This window comes from Bacillus rossius, chromosome 5 (assembly GCF_032445375.1).
Source record: "Bacillus rossius redtenbacheri isolate Brsri chromosome 5, Brsri_v3, whole genome shotgun sequence".
NCBI classification, from domain to species: Eukaryota; Metazoa; Arthropoda; class Insecta; order Phasmatodea; family Bacillidae; genus Bacillus; species Bacillus rossius.
This window is the reverse complement of record NC_086333.1, coordinates 20,816,797-20,839,472: the sequence shown is the minus strand read 5'-3', so window position 1 is coordinate 20,839,472 and position 22,676 is coordinate 20,816,797.

Below are 22,676 nucleotides of genomic sequence, written 5' to 3'. Positions count from 1 at the left end.
ATAGTGTGTCTGACACATGTAATGAATGAATCATAGATCAGATCTCAACCCGCTTCACCGGCGACGCGCCCCCGCGGGCTGCCGCCCGGGGCGGGCCGCCCCCTACGCCCCACCCACGCTACGCCACTGTGTCAACATTTAAATTAAATCGTAGAATTTCGATTTGGAGCATGCTGTGAATTGACATAGTATAGTTAAAAAAATGTACATCAAAATAAAATACTCAAAGCGTTCCCCAACATCCTGTACTCGTGACTGAAGTCTTAATTCCAAGTCTTCTACCTGACCTGCTAAAAAAATGCCGATCTCAGGCCAGTGGCTTACTTCACTAATGTTCCTAGACTTACGATATTGTACGAACGTAATGCTGAGCCCATTGGCAAATAGGAAATACATTTTGGTCACTCCACCCATTTACTTTTGCTGCCCCACTCAATTGTATCACCACCTTGACCTCTACCAACAAGTTTAAGGTTGACCAACCTCCCACACACTCGCTTCTGAGAGGGTCAAATACCAGGTGATTCAAAAAACTACGGCAATTACGCGATTTTTGTGAAAAACATTAACCAAATATTCCTTATCTGAGTGCTGTCAGTGGGTATTCTAGATTACTTTCGAAATGAAAATGCAGAGTAATTCTTAACATAATACAGATACAAATGGGTTTGGAAGGGAATAAATTAGCAACTCGATATAATACTTTTTTCTGCCGAAAAATGCAATTTATTCAATTAACTCACTTTTCAAAATCATAGCTGTATAGAAAGTACAACATTTGCCTTGAAACAAACATATTTACAAACCTTATTATCAGACCTTACCATTTAACCATTTAACCATTCAACTATTCAACCTACTTGTTGCAACACAGATATTCATTAAATAAACACAAAATACCTATGTTAACTATGGCAAAAATACAATTAATATCCAGCATACTTTAAAATACATAAGTTAGAATTTATTTAGAAACAAAAAAAAAAAACTTTAAGTGTGTGCCACACTAAAAATACCATTTATTTTGTACACATAATACTATCAAATTGACTAACGCCTCAAAAATCAAATGAATCGGGAATTTGAGAAACAACATAAGTCCACATTTTGGCGAAAATAAGTTAGCAACAATAACAGTTTGTTGGAGGGTAGTTGTACATGCTAGCAAATAACCACGTAAGTCCACGCAATCATTGCATAGATATAGCATTCTATAGTTGCTATGTATTTGAGAAACAACACAAGTCCAGGACTAATGTTGTTTCTCAAATACCCCGCTCAAACACCACAAAGCACCAATTTGCTTGATTCCCGTATAGCCATAGATTTATTATTTCCACGTTAAAAGTGATGCGACGTAGACATCCCATTTCAAAGGAAGCTTCTTCAAAACCATCAAGAGGATGTACATATGTATACGAGATATTAACGAGTTCAGGAAAACATCAAGTATGTAAAACAGCTTTTTGTAACATACATGAGTAGTATATGAATGGGCGTCCGACGGCAGGATTCAGGATGTGGATGGTGTGGATTGTGATTGTCTGTCCGCCATCTTGGATTGTGACGTCACGGCGGCCATCTTGGATGACCTTGACCCCGGCGGCCATTTTGGATCCGCCATCTTGGATCCGCCATTTTGGATCCGCCATCTTGGATGCAGTGTAACGGGACACGCCGTAACGGGACACGCCGTAACGGGACACGGCGTAACGGGACAAGTAGGTCACGGTCGACATCTTTAAAATCCGCCATCTTTAAATCGAGCGCCCCACTCATTATGAAGAAATTTTCGTCTCTGTCGCCATATTGATTTATTATGTTCCACTGGAGGCCGCCATCTTGGATACCGTCGACTCTGTTTCTGTCGTTTGTTCCTAGATAGCCCCAGCGTCACTCTTGAATTTTTTTCTGTTCCACTGGAGACCGCCATCTTGGATACCGTTGACTTTGTTTCTGTCGTTTGTTCCTAGATAGCCCCAGCGTCACTCTTGAATTTTTTTCTGTTCCACTGGAGGCCGCCATCTTGGATACCGTTGACTTTGTTTCTGTTGTTTGTTCCTAGATAGCGCCAGCGGCGCACTTGATTTTTTTTTCTGTTCCACTGGAGGCCGACATCTTGGATACCGTCGACTTTGTTTATGTTGTTTGTTCCTAGATAGCGCCAGCGTCGCTCTGTCTCAACACATAAGGTAAATGTTCCATTACCTACCAGAGCTAGTATGGTCCTTATCGACATATCAAATTTATTTTTTTATGCAAAATACATTGGAAGCGCTGTGATTCGAACCAGCGCAGCTCTGATCTCTAGGTTGGAAAACATACGCCTTTAACCGCTCGGCTATCGAGACATTTACCAGACTGAGAATAAAATAAGGTATATAAAAAAATAACATGCATATCGAGACTTGATTTTTTTTATTTAATTTTAAGTAATAATAGCACTACATGTTCGAGACAGATCCGCCATCTTGTAATAAGTCGTAACTGTTGCAATTATCGTTACGCCTGCAATCATTAAAATCAGCAATTTTTATGTTAGAAAATCGGGTAAAATTTTAAAAATCATTAAAAAAAATTATTTAATCGAATAAATAATAAAAATTTAAAAACCACTGTTGCAGTTATCGTTACGGCCGCCATCTTGGATTATATAAATTTTGCATATTTCGTTACACCCGCCATCTTGGTTGAGTACTATGTCATCGTTACACTTTATGTTGCGGCCGTCATATTGGATCCTATTAATGTTGCAATTACCGTTATGGTCGACATTTTGAAATTTAGTCGTCATCTTGGAAATACATAATTTTTATGTTAGAAAATCGGGAAAAATCCCAATATTCGTCAAAAAATTAACTTATTAGAATTCTGATTGATTATATCGATTCCCGTCCTTGGTTCGAAACCGTTAAGAGCATACAACCGATCCTTCCTACACGGAAGCTACCTAGACTGATCTACCACCACCAGTACCAAGGTATACATCGTCAGCTGGTATGACATCATGTCCGCCATCTTGTCTTAGTCCGCTGGAGACCGTCATCTTGTTTTCATCTGCTAGAGTGTGCCGATACCATGTAGTATAATTTTATGTTCACCATACCTTTAACCTCGACTGTAGGCATTGATCTTTGTCATTGACCTTGTACTTTGACCTTAACCTTGACCTTGAACTTTGACCTTGAACTTTGACCTTGACCTTGAAATTTGACCTTGACCTTGACATTCGACCTTTACATTCGACCTTGACCTTGAACTTTGACCTTGACGACCATCATGGATCCGACAGTTTATGTTTAGTACATTCTACCAGGAGTACCTACCGCCTGCTAGTGGTCATTGCCACCATCTTGTTTTCATCGGATGGAGGACACCATCTTGTGTGTACTCGTCTTACCATTCTAACCCGCTGCAGTGCAGTAATCATTTATTATTACCGAGGTGCCCCCGCCATCTTGAAATCATGTAATTATGTAGCTAGAAAAGCGGGAAAAATTCCAATAGTCACCGAAAAAATAAATTATTAATTTACAAATTGATTAGATCAGTTCCTGTCCACGTTTAGATTCTTGAACAGTGACAGTTGTAACTAAATATTAAATAAATTTTAGATTCTGTTTTCCATTACCTTTCGTGGAGTTTATTAATCATTCACTCTACGAAAAGCAGCTCAAGACATTATACCTGACGAACGAATTAAATACAGCGTCGCTATGCTTTACATGAAAGTCTAGTTTTTTGATATTTAGATTATCCTTTAAAATTTTCATGTACAAAGTCATCCATACATATAGCTCAAGTGTCTCAGGACCATGAGATCGAGTCATGAACAGTCAGTCATATAGTCCATGAACACAGCTCACAGGGAAACGGAATGTACACACAGGAAAACGGAATTTACACGCAGGTAAACGAAATGTACACTCAGTACACACAGGAAAACGAAATGTACACACATTACACACAGGAAAACGGAATGTACACACAGTACACACAGGCAAACAAAATGTACACACAGGAAAAAGGAATTTACACGCAGGAAAACGAAATGTACACACAGTACACACAGGAAACGGAACGTACACACAGGAAACGGAACGTACACACAGTACACACAGGAAACGGGGCGTACACAAAGGAAAACGAAATGTACACACAGGAAAACGAAATGTACACACAGGAAAACGAAATATACAAACAGGAAAAAGAAATGTACAAACAGGAAAACGAAATGTACAAACAGGAAATCGAAATGTACAAACAGGAAAACGAAATGTACAAACAGGAAAACGAAATGTACAAACAGGAAAACGAAATGTACACACAGGAAAACGAAATGTACAAACAGGAAAACGAAATGTACAAACATTAAAACTAAATGTACACACAGGAAAACGAAATGTACACACAGGAAATAGGAACGTACGCACAGTACACACAGGAAACGGAATGATCACACATACAGTAGCGGAAACACAGACTTATTTGGAAATCTGGATACAAGAAATAAATCATACTTTTTTAAAATATAAATAATTCATTTTATTTTTCATTAGTACACACATGACAGTTAATCAAATGATTATTGTATGTAGCCAGCGTTCCGAAGTTCTTACAGTATGGACGATACATCCTCGATATGCGAGTAGTTCCCTCTATGAACAGATGCCACCATCAGTCTTAGCCGGTCAACCAATATGTTTGGATCTTTCCATGATGTGGAATCAACCTCTTCTGCCACCATCTTCCTTGCTGGTATATTATAAATACTTTTATTATCACAATCATCCCAGTGATCATAATAAGCTTGATCAGATTTATTATAACACGACGTTTACATCGCTTCGGTCTCAGGACACCAACACATTCTTCGATCTTGTCAGCTTTAGGTTCTGCATCACAGTCTATGTCTTTGTAAACAGCCTCAGAGTCACTGTAGCAATCACCGTAGAAGACATCGTCTTCACCCAGATTACCGTATAAGAACTCGTTATCGTCGATGTCGAAGTGTCTTCATCGCCTGTATGTTTCCTTTTCAGGAGTCCACCATTTATACAAAGTATGGACGATCTACTGAATATAGGCTTGAATGTATTCTCACTTTTCACAGTGTTGATACCTTCATTAGTTTAAGTCTTCCCGATACCATCAGCATCCTTCAATATTTGTTTCTCGTCACGATCGGCGTGCTAAGGCTTCCATCTTTTCTATATTAATAATATTATTTGTCTTAAAATCTCCGCGTCCGTGTCACTATCACAGATGTAAATCATCTCCATAGCTACCAGTTATAATACCAGGAGCTACATCAATATCACTCATTTTATGATATCGTCTACACATTTCAGTTGTCAGTGATTAACCACAATCTATGATCTTGTGAGCTCCATTCTCATTTTCTTTAAAAGCCTAAGTGTCCAGTTTTATTATTTAATCTGTCAACCCATCATCACAAACTCAATTAAATCATCTTAGTATATAGAAAAGAAAATCATCAAAGTTCCTTTCATTTTATCTTAGGAACCGCATCATCCTTTCCACCTATAGTGAAGTTTCTTGAGCCCAAGAGTCTTTCATTATATATACCATGCAGTGTTCTTCAAGAGATGTGGTATACAACCATTTCTACATAAAAATCCATCCTATCGATGATTTGTTTACACATAAAAAAAACACCTTTACGCTATTTTTTCGTGTTTTACTAAATTATCTCTTCGTCTAAAATAATTACCACACATAGTAATTTCTACAAAGGACACTTTGTCCAAGTCATTTTAACCATCATCTGTCTGAAAACAACCATGTCCCATCTATATCACAAAGTAAACGAGGGTTAGTGGAGATAGGTCAAACAAGTGCTAGTCACTCATAGGGTAAGAACCATGTGTTTGATACATATCTCAGTCAATGTAGCATCTATGTATTTTTCTTACCTCATGTAGAAAAATATCTTACAATGCATACGAATTTAAACTTATTCACGTGCGACTAGTCAAAAGTACATAAATTCAAGCACGTCAACCTCAAAAAAAAAATTCTCAAGGATAGAGACAGAGACTACACGATCGAGACACGCCTACCGTCACCCGCAAATGAACATTGAGCCCTCGCGCGGGAGTTGCAAGCTAGCAGAATACTGCGACAGTCATATGTTTGCTCAAGACATGCATACATCACGTCGCTAGCCTTCCAACCCATTTCACGTAAAACTCCAGTGAAATCGTAATCCAGCATACGTAAAGTACTTGCTGGAACCACTTCAAAGTATACATCACTGAACCAGAGCAGAAAATTAGCTTACACATGTATAACTCGCTACCAACAAAAAATAAAAATTTGTAGCACATATACGAGAGGAGTCGAACCCTTCATACCATACTCAATACTCCGTTAATTATAAGCGGCAAACTATTTTAAATCAAGACCCCGGCCAGTATATATTATTTTTTCATGTTTTAAAAATTCATGTTAGTAATCAGCAACGAAGGAGTGAGTAACTTGGACGAAGAATCGTTTACCAAATATCCGGAATCTTACTGATACAACCCATCCAGTGCACCAGCTTACTCCGAAGTGTACGCAATTGGTTAACATTATTCAATTTTTTAATATCACGTCCGCAGTGTACAACAATATATGACAGGTTACGATTTAAGACCATACATTTCCCACAAGTCTGTTAGTTTTATTTCGGGGAGTAATAAATTATTACTCAGAAATAATAAATCAAGTTCCTATCAGATTTGCTCTAATGTTACGGTATTACCTGTACCTGCACATTACCAAATCATCTCCCATAAAAAATCTTAAGAATGCAGATGTCATACTCAGACAAAAATAATTTTAACAAAAAAAAAACAATCTTCAGCATTATTGATAAAAAATAATACACACAAACAAGACAAAACGGACATTTTAAATCCGACCTAAATTACGTGACACATATAGATTATTGCATTAAGATAAACGATGTAGGTTAGGGAAAAATATGTAAAAAATTCTTTAATTCTATAATTTATTTAAAATTTTACATTTATACACATTAAAATCTGACACTGTATATATTTTTTAAATTTCTCAGTCAATGCGACATTCAATATTATTAAAATAAATTATAATAGTTCGTATTAAGAGTGAAAAAATACAAATAATTCATACAGATCACGATACATCAGATCAGGAGTGTAACACCTTAGAGGGCCAGAAATTATGCTAGAAACCCGTCTTTACTAAATTGATAATGTTTTTTTTTTCAAGTAAAATTTTCGTGTAACCTGTACACCGCACTTCTCACACAGAAATTTTACACGGTCAAGATTTCTTCTGCAGCCATGCCGTTCATGGATGCGTGTACTTCGTACTCGTTCAAAACGTTTACCACAGTAGCGGCACTGATAGAGATACTTATCGCAATTACCATCGCTTCCCCGATGTACTACTTGCAAATGAACTTAGCTTTTACAATACCTAATCAAATTACCTTTGTTTGTGAAATGTACACCACATGGCTCACACGGAAATGTCAAACGATTAACGTTTCTTCTACAGACATGATTTTCATGTCTTCTTGCATGTTGTCGGTATTTAAAACTTTTGCTACAGTACGTACACAGATGTCTCGTCGTTAGACCGTTAGTCACCGACGGCTCGGAAAGTATATTACTTTCAATGTGCACTGCTCTTGTAGGCGACGAAGTCCCGTATGTTGCATGAGCTGGAGATTTCCCAGTCGACATTGACAGATCATCTGTACTGGATGCCAAAGAATCTGAAGTATACACGACTGATGCAGAAGCTGGGAATTGCTCACAAAATGTTTTATTTACGAAATGCGGTGTATTTGCAGGTATCGGAGTCTCCTCTGCGTTCGATAATGAACACATTGAAGTCTCTTGGAGTGAAGAGACAGTAGATACAGCCATACATCGGGATCTCTGGAGATGGTAGCTTCGTTACCATCGGAATCTCTGGAGCTTCCCTCATCGTTGTCATAGGGATCTGCTTCGTCATCATCGCCTCCGTCGTCAGGGACCCCGGTGAAGACGTGAGGCCCTCCGTCAAGATCTCTGCAGTCGTTGAACCCGCTACCATTAGGATTTGTACCGATTTCAACGTTGCTACCATTGAGTTCGGATACACATCAATATTCATATACCAGACTTATATACAGCCAAAGACTCGCTTAAATAACAGTGTCCGCTTGTTTAATACACAAGGCAATACATCATCCATTGTTATTACTTTAAAAAAATTAGGAATTTCAAGGAATAAGAATTTAAATTATATATTCAATCAACTAATCACACATCATACATACAAGGTTCATTTAGACCTACAAGAGGAGCAAGAATCTGTAATCAATGGGACTTTCAGAATCCAAACAAAATTTAAAATACTCAAATGTAAATTTTATTATGTACAGCTACACATAACCTCCAACTGACTACAAATTTCTACAACGCATGACTAATTTATTTTATCCGATACCAGGCTAGGTCCAAAGTCAATTATTTTTTGTACCTCTCATCTTCAGTGCAGGGGAGCTTCAGTGCTGATATAGCTACAGCCAAGACATGCTCAGTACCACACATCTTCAAAATCCTAACCCTTCAAAGTCGATCCTTGTTAAGCCTTACGACAAAAGTTTTCGAAACAAGAGACCTACTCTATAATTTTACTAGACATTTTTAAGCTTTTCATAGCACACATCGATAAATATCTTCGTAAATAACCCAAAATATTATTAGAACACTAGCATTTGATTTATGCACATACTGTGGGTCACCAGCGTATTCATCATCACATGACCATTCTACATTAAGCTCCCCACTTACTTACATCAGTCTACTAGGCTCCACGCAGCACACATAAACTAAAAGAAGCCAATTAACAACCTATATTTATTTACATTCGAATATTTAATAGCATACCGTCGACTAGTAAAATAATCCTGTCAGTGAACATATCAACAAAATCTACATTTATATAGAACCAGGAATCCATTGAACATTCAGAACCTAGCTACACATACACAGTGCTGGATGCAAGTTAATTCTACACTTATTTATCATCACTGACACTCATATTACATCATAGGCACTTGAGTCAACACTCATTTTCCATCATTAACATACACACAAATGCAAATTAACCACCATCGACACTCAATGCAACCAACCACTTTCCATAATCTAATCTCAATTCGGCACTCATTTTCCAACATCGACACTCAATTCAACACTCAATTCAACACTCACTTTCCATCATCAGCACTCAGTTTCCTTCATCGACACTCAATTCAACACTCATTTTCCATAGTCGACCACAAATCATCACTCATTTTCCATAGTCGACACTCAATTCGACACTCATTTTCCATAATCGACACTCAATTCAACACTCATTTTCCATAATCGACACTGAATTCAACACTCATTTTCCATAGTCGACACTCAATTCGTCACTCATTTTCCATAATTAACACTCAATTCGACACTCAATTTCCATCATCGTCACCCAATTCGACACTCATTTTCCATCATCGACACTCAATTCAACACTCATTTTCCATCATAGACACTCAATTTGTCACTCAATTTCCATCATCGACACTCAATTCGACACTCATTTTCCATCGATGACACTCAATTCAACACTCATTTTCCGTCATCGATACTTAATTCTACATACTCCTTCCTTCTTCGACACTCATTTTCCATCATCTACATAAAGTAAAATGGAAACTTTCCACACACACACACACACACACACACAGAGATATATATAAATATATTCATACTCAAAACTCAATTCTTTAAAGTAGCATACACATGAACTTTATTAGGGCATGAATAACGACACATTTTAATAACAATTTTTAAAATTACATTTATATCAAAAATACAAAAGTATATAAATTCATCAGTCAATAAACATTACTAACTTATTATATATATATTCTGAAATTCTAAGTTCATCAAGAATAGTCCACGTTTCTTTGATAACTGATACAATTTCGTCATCTTGCGAAACAAGTAAAAGTCGCAACCTGTTCACCAACACGTTCGGGTCTTTCAACGATATATAATCAATTTCACTTGATGACACCATCTTCTTCGAATGTTTGCTGAACATATTCTGAAAATCGTTGTAATAATGATTATGATAATTTGTATCATCATCATCATCATCGATGCTGTCCACATCTTTATCAAACACACTGACATCTTCATCTTGCATATCCCAGTATTTCGAATTTTTTGACATTGGAGTGCCATCATTGGCAACAAGCTTGCTTGCTAATTTTCCAAAAAAATATTCCAAAGTCCGTGGAAGTCTACTATAAGACGCCTTGTCACTTTTTCTGGAGATGTTACTTTCATTAACTTCTACCTTACTTATATCTCCAACACCATTTAAGCTATATCCTTTCTCAAGACCTGGAGAGATTTTAACACAATCGCTTTTAAGACTAAGTCGATCAATTTCATTGTAAGACATACTGTCCCCGAGCATATCGTCTCCATCTTCGTACTTTATCTCCTGAACGAGCTTGGCTTTACAAGTTTTATAGTGTCTTTTTAAATTCTCTCTTCGTGTCATCCGCCTACCACACTTGCCACAACTTAGTATTTGACGGAATGGACTTTTAACTCAATCGGTCTTTTAATATCTACGAGCATTAGGGCCTATAGCTTTTATCAAAGTATTTGCTACAGTATGTACAATGTCCTTCAGATCGAGATCGATATTTGAGTATCGTACCTTCACCAGACTGTATGTACTCCAGTGTAAGCAAAGAGTTCACAAGCAGACTTGTGCTAGAACTCTCATGTTGCTTAAGCAAAGAGTTCACAAGCAGACTTGTGCTAGAACTCTCATGTTGCTTAAGCAAAGAGTTCACAAGCGGGCTTGTGCTAGAACTCTCATGTTGCTTAAGCAAAGAGTTCACAAGCGGACTTGTGCTAGAACTCTCATGTTGCTTAAGCAAAGAGTTCACAAGCGGACTTGTGCTAGAACTCTCATGTTGCTTAAGCAAAGCGTTCACAAGCGGACTTGTGCTAGAACTCTTTGCTTAAGCAGGATAAAATTTTGACTTTTTAAAAAAATTGGTAATTTATGATGTTTATAAACGACATCCTCCCTGATGGTTTTCTCCGTGTGCTTCCGATTATTCTTGACAATACTATGGTGGTTTTCTCCGTGAGCTTCCGATTATTTTTGACAATATTATGGTGGTTTTCTCCGTGTGCTTCTGATTAATCTTGATATTATATTGATGACTTTCTCCAAGTGTTTCTGATTATTCCTGGCTAGACATCTGATGTTTTTCGCCGAGTGCTCCTGATTATTTGTGAGAGATCTATCTCTGCATGAAGAATTTTTTTACTTACTGAGTCATGTCATTTCTATTCAGAGTTACATTTAATCAGTGAAATTCTGTCAATAAATCAGCACTTACAATATTGTTATCAGGTGGATTAAAAAAAATAATAACTTTACTCAGACAAATAATATGCTTTGAGACAGCTGAGAAGCATTAACATGAAAGACAAACTGTATTGTCCTTGGTGTCTAAGACAGGATAATTTTATTCAGAGTTTCGTATAAATTTCCGAAGTCATATTATCAAATCAACACTTAAAAAATAATTTTAACAGGTGGAAATCACACAAAAACCAAAGTTCATTAATCAGACGATTACTATGCCTTGAAACAAATGGGAAAAGCTATCACACACGAAGATTTCCCTTCCCCTTGAGTTCTAGCGAAGCCCTTCTTCTGTTGCGATCGTTAGGGAGCATCCCGCATCCCACACAAAACATTGTCTACTTATACAGACAACAGAGACTGATTATACAGACAAGTGATACATGATGGTTGCTAATATGTGAATAGATTATCTTGTGATTCTTGCTAGGTCATGATATTATTCACTAATTTTTAAATAAGGTCAATGTTCTTCCTCTTGAGATCTAGGGAGGCACACCTTTTTCAAGAGATCGTGAGTGAGCATTCCGTAACCTACAACCAACTCTGGTTGCTTTTACAACATAACATATGAGGAAATATGAAGGCGGGTAGTAAAACTACGTGGAACATGAGTTTTTTTAGTCAAAATGAGAAAAAAAAAATAATCTTTTTTCGTAAATAATTGATGAATGTTCATACATAAAAATACGAAGTACCTAAATAATACTTTTAGTGTCTATTCAAACATTATGGAGTACATACAGTCTGGTGAAGGTACGATACTCAAATATCGATCTCGATCTGAAGGACATTGTACATACTGTAGCAAATACTTTGATAAAAGCTATAGGCCCTAATGCTCGTAGACATGAAAAGACCGATTGAGTTAAAAGTCCATTCCGTCAAATACTAAGTTGTGGCAAGTGTGGTAGGCGGATGACACGAAGAGAGAATTAAAAAAGACACTATAAAACTTGTAAAGCCAAGCTCGTTCAGGAGATAAAGTACGAAGATGGAGACGATATGCTCGGGGACAGTATGTCTTACAATGAAATTGATCGACTTAGTCTTAAAAGCGATTGTGTTAAAATCTCTCCAGGTCTTGAGAAAGGATATAGCTTAAATGGTGTTGGAGATATAAGTAAGGTAGAAGTTAATGAAAGTAACATCTCCAGAAAAAGTGACAAGGCGTCTTATAGTAGACTTCCACGGACTTTGGAATATTTTTTTGGAAAATTAGCAAGCAAGCTTGTTGCCAATGATGGCACTCCAATGTCAAAAAATTCGAAATACTGGGATATGCAAGATGAAGATGTCAGTGTGTTTGATAAAGATGTGGACAGCATCGATGATGATGATGATGATACAAATTATCATAATCATTATTACAACGATTTTCAGAATATGTTCAGCAAACATTCGAAGAAGATGGTGTCATCAAGTGAAATTGATTATATATCGTTGAAAGACCCGAACGTGTTGGTGAACAGGTTGCGACTTTTACTTGTTTCGCAAGATGACGAAATTGTATCAGTTATCAAAGAAACGTGGACTATTCTTGATGAACTTAGAATTTCAGAATATATATATAATAAGTTAGTAATGTTTATTGACTGATGAATTTATATACTTTTGTATTTTTGATATAAATGTAATTTTAAAAATTGTTATTAAAATGTGTCGTTATTCATGCCCTAATAAAGTTCATGTGTATGCTACTTTAAAGAATTGAGTTGAGTATGAATATATTTACATATATCTGTGTGTGTGTGTGTGTGGAAAGTTTCCATTTTACTGTATGTAGATGATGGAAAATGAGTGTCGAAGAAGGAAGGAGTATGTAGAATTAAGTATCGATGACGGAAAATGAGTGTTGAATTGAGTGTCATCGATGGAAAATGAGTGTCGAATTGAGTGTCGATGATGGAAATTGAGTGACAAATTGAGTGTCTATGATGGAAAATGAGTGTTGAATTGAGTGTCGATGATGGAAAATGAGTGTCGAATTGGGTGACGATGATGGAAATTGAGTGTCGAATTGAGTGTTGATTATGGAAAATGAGTGACGAATTGAGTGTCGACTATGGAAAATGAGTGTTGAATTCAGTGTCGATTATGGAAAATGAGTGTTGAATTGAGTCTCTATTATGGAAAATGAGTGTCGAATTGAGTGTCGACTATGGAAAATGAGTGATGATTTGTGGTCGACTATGGAAAATGAGTGTTGAATTGAGTGTCGATGAAGGAAACTGAGTGCTGATGATGGAAAGTGAGTGTTGAATTGAGTGTTGAATTGAGTGTCGATGTTGGAAAATGAGTGCCGAATTGAGATTAGATTATGGAAAGTGGTTGGTTGCATTGAGTGTCGATGGTGGTTAATTTGCATTTGTGTGTATGTTAATGATGGAAAATGAGTGTTGACTCAAGTGCCTATGATGTAATATGAGTGTCAGTGATGATAAATAAGTGTAGAATTAACTTGCATCCAGCACTGTGTATGTGTAGCTAGGTTCTGAATGTTCAATGGATTCCTGGTTCTATATAAATGTAGACTTTGTTGATATGTTCACTGACAGGATTATTTTACTAGTCGACGGTATGCTATTAAATATTCGAATGTAATTAAATATAGGTTGTTAATTGGCTTCTTTTAGTTTATGTGTGCTGCGTGGAGCCTAGTAGACTGATGTAAGTAAGTGGGGAGCTTAATGTAGAATGGTCATGTGATGATGAATACACTGGTGACCCACAGTATGTGCATAAATCAAATGCTATTGTTCTAATAATATTTTGGGTTATTTACGAAGATATTTATCGATGTGTGCTATGAAAAGCTTAAAAATGTCTAGTAAAATTATAGAGTAGGTCTCTTGTTTCGGAGACTTTTGTCGTAAGGCTTAACAAGGATCGACTTTGAAGGGTTAGGATTTTGAAGATGTGTGGTACTGAGCATGTCTTGGCTGTAGCTATATCAGCACTGAAGCTCCCCTGCACTGAAGATGAGAGGTACAAAAAATAATTGACTTTGGACCTAGCCTGGTATCGGATAAAATAAATTAGTCATGTGTTGTAGAAATTTGTAGTCAGTTGGAGGTTATGTGTAGCTGTACATAATAAAATTTACATTTGAGTATTTTAAATTTTGTTTGGATTCTGAAAGTCCCATTGATTACAGACTCTTGCTCCTCTTGTAGGTCTAAATGAACCTTGTATGTATGATGTGTGATTAGTTGATTGAATATATAATTTAAATTCTTATTCCTTGAAATTCCTAATTTTTTTAAAGTAATAACAATGGATGATGTATTGCCTTGTGTATTAAACAAGCGGACACTGTTATTTAAGCGAGTCTTTGGCTGTATATAAGTCTGGTATATGAATATTGATGTGTATCCGAATTCAATGGTAGCAACGTTGAAATCGGTACAAATCCTAATGGTAGCGGGTTCAACGACTGCAGAGATCTTGACGGAGGGCCTCACGTCTTCACCGGGGTCCCTGACGACGGAGGCGATGATGACGAAGCAGATCCCTATGACAACGATGAGGGAAGCTCCAGAGATTCCGATGGTAACGAAACTACCATCTCCAGAGATCCCGATGTATGGCTGTATCTACTGTCTCTTCACTCCAAGAGACTTCAATGTGTTCATTATCGAACGCAGAGGAGACTCCGATACCTGCAAATACACCGCATTTCGTAAATAAAACATTTTGTGAGCAATTCCCAGCTTCTGCATCAGTCGTGTATACTTCAGATTCTTTGGCATCCAGTACAGATGATCTGTCAATGTCGACTGGGAAATCTCCAGCTCATGCAACATACGGGACTTCGTCGCCTACAAGAGCAGTGCACATTGAAAGTAATATACTTTCCGAGCCGTCGGTGACTAACGGTCTAACGACGAGACATCTGTGTACGTACTGTAGCAAAAGTTTTAAATACCGACAACATGCAAGAAGACATGAAAATCATGTCTGTAGAAGAAACGTTAATCGTTTGACATTTCCGTGTGAGCCATGTGGTGTACATTTCACAAACAAAGGTAATTTGATTAGGTATTGTAAAAGCTAAGTTCATTTGCAAGTAGTACATCGGGGAAGCGATGGTAATTGCGATAAGTATCTCTATCAGTGCCGCTACTGTGGTAAACGTTTTGAACGAGTACGAAGTACACGCATCCATGAACGGCATGGCTGCAAAAGAAATCTTGACCGTGTAAAATTTCTGTGTGAGAAGTGCGGTGTACAGGTTACACGAAAATTTTACTTGAAAAAAAAAAACATTATCAATTTAGTAAAGACGGGTTTCTAGCATAATTTCTGGCCCTCTAAGGTGTTACACTCCTGATCTGATGTATCGTGATCTGTATGAATTATTTGTATTTTTTCACTCTTAATACGAACTATTATAATTTATTTTAATAATATTGAATGTCGCATGAACTGAGAAATTTAAAAAATATATACAGTGTCAGATTTTAATGTGTATAAATGTAAAATTTTAAATAAATTATAGAATTAAAGAATTTTTTACATATTTTTCCCTAACCTACATCGTTTATCTTAATGCAATAATCTATATGTGTCACGTAATTTAGGTCGGATTTGAAATGTCCGTTTTGTCTTGTTTGTGTGTATTTTTTTTTATCAATAATGCTGAAGATTGTTTTTTTTGTTAAAATTATTTTTGTCTGAGTATGACATCTGCATTCTTAAGATTTTTTATGGGAGCTGATTTGGTAATGTGCAGGTACAGGTAATACCGTAACATTAGAGCAAATCTGATAGGAACTTGATTTATTATTTCTGAGTAATAATTTATTACTCCCCGAAATAAAACTAACAGACTTGTGGGAAATTTATGGTCTTAAATCGTAACCTGTCATATATTGTTGTACACTGCGGACGTGATATTAAAAAATTGAATAATGTTAACCAATTGCGTACACTTCGGAATAAGCTGGTGCACTGGATGGGTTGTATCAGTAAGATTCCGGATACTTGGTAAACGATTCTTCGTCCAAGTTACTCACTCCTTCGTTGCTGATTACTAACATGAATTTTTAAAACATGAAAAAATAATATATACTGGCCGGGGTCTTGATTTAAAATAGTTTGTCGCTTATAATTAACGGAGTATTGAGTATGGTATGAAGGGTTCGACTCCTCTCGTATATGTGCTACAAATTTTTATTTTTTGTTGGTAGCGAGTTATACATGTGTAAGCTAATTTTCTGCTCTGGTTCAGTGATGTATACTTTGAAGTGGTTCCAGCAAGTACTTTACGTATGCTGGATTACGATTTCACTGGAGTTTTACGTGAAATGGGTTGGAAGGCTAGCGACGTGATGTATGCATGTCTTGAGCAAACATATGACTGTCGCAGTATTCTGCTAGCTTGCAACTCCCGCGCGAGGGGTCAATGTTCATTTGCGGGTGACGGTAGGCGTGTCTCGATCGTGTAGTCTCTGTCTCTATCCTTGAGAATTTTTTTTTTTTGAGGTTGACGTGCTTGAATTTATGTACTTTTGACTAGTCGCACGTGAATAAGTTATATTCGTATGCATTGTAAGATATTTTTCTACATAAGGTAAGAAAAATACATAGATGCTACATTGACTGAGATATGTATCGAACACATGGTTCTTACCCTATGAGTGACTAGCAGTTGTTTGACCTATCTCCACTAACCCTCGTTTACTTTGTGATATAGATGGGACATGGTTGTTTTCAGACAGATGATGGTTAAAATGACTTGGACAAAGTGTCCTTTGTAGAAATTACTATGTGTGGTAATTATTTTAGACGAAGAGATAATTTAGTAAAACACGAAAAAATAGCGTGAAGGTTTTTTTTTATGTGTAAACAAATTATTGATAGGATGGTTTTGTATGTAGAACTGTTAGTATACCACATCTCTTGAAGAACACTGCATGGTATATAAAATGAATGACTCTTGGGCTCAAGAAACTTCACTATAGGTGGAAAGGATGATGCGGTTCCTAAGATTAAATGAAAGGAACTTTGATGATTTATTTTTCTATATACTAAGATGATTTAATTGAGTTTGTGATGATGGGTTGACAGATTAAATAATAAAACTGGACACTTAGGCTTTTAAAGAAAATGAGAATGGAGCTCACAAGATCATAGATTGTGGTTAATCACTGACAACTGAAATGTGTAGACGATATCATAAAATGAGTGATATTGATGTAGCTCCTGGTATTATAACTGGTAGCTATGGAGATGATTTACATCTGTGATAGTGACACGGACGCGGAGATTTTAAGACAAATAATATTATTAATATAGAAAAGATGGAAGCCTTAGCACGCCGATCGTGACGAGAAACAAATATTGAAGGATGCTGATGGTATCGGGAAGACTTAAACTAATGAAGGTATCAACACTGTGAAAAGTGAGAATACATTCAAGCCTATATTCAGTAGATCGTCCATACTTTGTATAAATGGTGGACTCCTGAAAAGGAAGCATACAGGCGATGAAGACACTTCGACATCGACGATAACGAGTTCTTATACGGTAATCTGGGTGAAGACGATGTCTTCTACGGTGATTGCTACAGTGACTCTGAGGCTGTTTACAAAGACATAGACTGTGATGCAGAACCTAAAGCTGACAAGATCGAAGAATGTGTTGGTGTCCTGAGACCGAAGCGATGTAAACGTCGTGTTATAATAAATCTGATCAAGCTTATTATGATCACTGGGATGATTGTGATAATAAAAGTATTTATAATATACCAGCAAGGAAGATGGTGGCAGAAGAGGTTGATTCCACATCATGGAAAGATCCAAACATATTGGTTGACCGGCTAAGACTGATGGTGGCATCTGTTCGTAGAGGGAACTACTCGCATATCGAGGATGTATCGTCCATACTGTAAGAACTTCGGAACGCTGGCTACATACAATAATCATTTGAATAACTGTCATGTGTGTACTAATGAAAAATAAAATGAATTATTTATATTTTAAAAAAGTATGATTTATTTCTTGTATCCAGATTTCCAAATAAGTCTGTGTTTCCGCTACTGTATGTGAGATCATTCCGTTTCCTGTGTGTACTGTGCGTACGTTCCTATTTCCTGTGTGTACATTTCGTTTTCCTGTGTGTACATTTAGTTTTAATGTTTGTACATTTCGTTTTCCTGTTTGTACATTTCGTTTTCCTGTGTGTACATTTCGTTTTCCTGTTTGTACATTTCGTTTTCCTGTTTGTACATTTCGTTTTCCTGTTTGTACATTTCGATTTCCTGTTTGTACATTTCGTTTTCCTGTTTGTACATTTCTTTTTCCTGTTTGTACATTTCGTTTTCCTGTGTGTACATTTTGTTTTCCTGTGTGTACATTTCGTTTTCCTGTGTGTACGCCCCGTTTCCTGTGTGTACTGTGTGTACGTTCCGTTTCCTGTGTGTACGTTCCGTTTCCTGTGTGTACTGTGTGTACATTTCGTTTTCCTGCGTGTAAATTCCGTTTTCCTGTGTGTACATTTTGTTTGCCTGTGTGTACTGTGTGTACATTCCGTTTTCCTGTGTGTAATGTGTGTACATTTCGTTTTCCTGTGTGTACTGAGTGTACATTTCGTTTACCTGCGTGTAAATTCCGTTTCCCTGTGTGTACATTCCGTTTCCCTGTGAGCTGTGTTCATGGACTATATGACTGACTGTTCATGACTCGATCTCATGGTCCTGAGACACTTGAGCTATATGTATGGATGACTTTGTACATGAAAATTTTAAAGGATAATCTAAATATCAAAAAACTAGACTTTCATGTAAAGCATAGCGACGCTGTATTTAATTCGTTCGTCAGGTATAATGTCTTGAGCTGCTTTTCGTAGAGTGAATGATTAATAAACTCCACGAAAGGTAATGGAAAACAGAATCTAAAATTTATTTAATATTTAGTTACAACTGTCACTGTTCAAGAATCTAAACGTGGACAGGAACTGATCTAATCAATTTGTAAATTAATAATTTATTTTTTCGGTGACTATTGGAATTTTTCCCGCTTTTCTAGCTACATAATTACATGATTTCAAGATGGCGGGGGCACCTCGGTAATAATAAATGATTACTGCACTGCAGCGGGTTAGAATGGTAAGACGAGTACACACAAGATGGTGTCCTCCATCCGATGAAAACAAGATGGTGGCAATGACCACTAGCAGGCGGTAGGTACTCCTGGTAGAATGTACTAAACATAAACTGTCGGATCCATGATGGTCGTCAAGGTCAAAGTTCAAGGTCAAGGTCGAATGTAAAGGTCGAATGTCAAGGTCAAGGTCAAATTTCAAGGTCAAGGTCAAAGTTCAAGGTCAAAGTTCAAGGTCAAGGTTAAGGTCAAAGTACAAGGTCAATGACAAAGATCAATGCCTACAGTCGAGGTTAAAGGTATGGTGAACATAAAATTATACTACATGGTATCGGCACACTCTAGCAGATGAAAACAAGATGACGGTCTCCAGCGGACTAAGACAAGATGGCGGACATGATGTCATACCAGCTGACGATGTATACCTTGGTACTGGTGGTGGTAGATCAGTCTAGGTAGCTTCCGAGTAGGAAGGATCGGTTGTATGCTCTTAACGGTTTCGAACCAAGGACGGGAATCGATATAATCAATCAGAATTCTAATAAGTTAATTTTTTGACGAATATTGGGATTTTTCCCGATTTTCTAACATAAAAATTATGTATTTCCAAGATGACGACTAAATTTCAAAATGTCGACCATAACGGTAATTGCAACATTAATAGGATCCAATATGACGGCCGCAACATAAAGTGTAACGATGACATAGTACTCAACCAAGATGGCGGGTGTAACGAAATATGCAAAATTTATATAATCCAAGATGGCGGCCGTAACGATAACTGCAACAGTGGTTTTAAAATTTTTATTATTTATTCGATTAAATAATTTTTTTTAATGATTTTTAAAATTTTACCCGATTTTCTAACATAAAAATTGCGGGTTTTAATGATTGCGGGCGTAACGATAATTGCAACAGTTACGACTTATTACAAGATGGCGGATCTGTCTCGAACATGTAGTGCTATTATTACTTAAAATTAAATAAAAAAAATCAAGTCTCGATATGCATGTTATTTTTTTATATACCTTATTTTATTCTCAGTCTGGTAAATGTCTCGATAGCCGAGCGGTTAAAGGCGTATGTTTTCCAACCTAGAGATCAGAGCTGCGCTGGTTCGAATCACAGCGCTTCCAATGTATTTTGCATAAAAAAATAAATTTGATATGTCGATAAGGACCATACTAGCTCTGGTAGGTAATGGAACATCGACCTTATGTGTTGAGACAGAGCGACGCTGGCGCTATCTAGGAACAAACAACATAAACAAAGTCGACGTAATCCAAGATGTCGGCCTCCAGTGGAACAGAAAAAAAAAATCAAGTGCGCCGCTGGCGCTATCTAGGAACAAACAACAGAAACAAAGTCAACGGTATCCAAGATGGCGGCCTCCAGTGGAACAGAAAAAAATTCAAGAGTGACGCTGGGGCTATCTAGGAACAAACGACAGAAACAAAGTCAACGGTATCCAAGATGGCGGTCTCCAGTGGAACAGAAAAAAATTCAAGAGTGACGCTGGGGCTATCTAGGAACAAACGACAGAAACAGAGTCGACGGTATCCAAGATGGCGGCCTCCAGTGTAACATAAAAAATCAATATGGCGACAGAGACGAAAATTTCTTCATAATGAGTGGGGCGCTCGATTTGAAGATGGCGGATTTTAATGATGTCGACCGTGACCTACTTGTCCCGTTACGCCGTGTCCCGTTACGGCGTGTCCCGTTACGGCGTGTCCCGTTACACTGCATCCAATATGGCGGATCCAAAATGGCGGATCCAAGATGGCGGATCCAAAATGGCCGCCGGGGTCAAGGTCAAGGTCAAAGGTCAAGGTCAAGGTCATCCAAGATGGCCGCCGTGACGTCACAATCCAAGATGGCGGACAGACAATCACAATCCACACCATCCACATCCTGAATCCTGCCGTCGGACGCCCATTCATATACTACTTACATGCTATCTCGGAGGAACATGTTCGTAGACTCTGTAAGTTGCTCTCTGAAGGTAAAAGTCCACATGATATGCGTGGGAAAACAATCCCAGGTAAAACCAAATCAGGGTTGGTAATAGATGCTATTAAGCAGCATATATCCTCTTTTACAGTTTAAATATCACACTACATTAGCCAAGAATACTACTACTTAAGCGAGAAACTAGACGTCAAGATCATGTACTCGCTCTTCCAAGAGAAGTATCCTGAAAAGTCAGCTGCAAACTATCGCTTCTATCTGAAAGTTTTCAGAGAGCATTTTTATCTGTCGTTTGGACAACCCCAGGTAGATAGATGTGCGACTTGCGAGGAGTTGGATGTAAAACTTAAAAGCCCCTTTTTAAACCAAAAAGCAAAGAAAGTAGCTGAAGCAGAAAAATGTGTGCAATTGCGTTGGGCTAAGAAATTTTCAGCAAAAATAAAAGAAATCAGCGAGATAATCAAAGCTGATAAAACGGGTGATTTGGGAGCCATTTGCATAGATTTCATGCAGAATTTACAGTTGCCTTGCATTCCAGTCCAGGAGGTGTTTTACTTAGACAGTTAACCATCAGTGTTTTCTGCATACATAATCTCAAAGATGACAATGCAACTTTCTTTGTGTACCATGAGGGAATTGGAACAAAGAGGCCTAATGATGTATGTTCATTTGTTTTGGAGTTCTTGAATATGTCATTGAAGGGAGTCAAAGAGTTGTACATATTTTCTGATGGGTGCAGCGCACAAAATAAGAACCATACATTTATCAGAATGTTGTCTGCTTTGACTTCTCTTAAACGTTTCTTTCCTGCCCTGCGATAGGGATTTATCAGTACTCAAGAGAAAAATCAAGAAGTAAGACATAGTGTACACCATCAAGGAGTATGTTGCGATAATTGTAACTTCATCCTGCAAGAGATCCTTCATTGTTGTAACATCAGATTCCATCAGCATTCTCGACATAAAGCAATGGGGCCCAAGTATTTTAAGAGGAATGTGCTGTCACAAGAGTCCTATGGAAAATCTGTGCCTAGAGACCAGAAAACAAGCTTCAAACCAAGTCAGTTCATGCACTTCAGTTATGCAAGTGACAACGCTGGACTTGTTG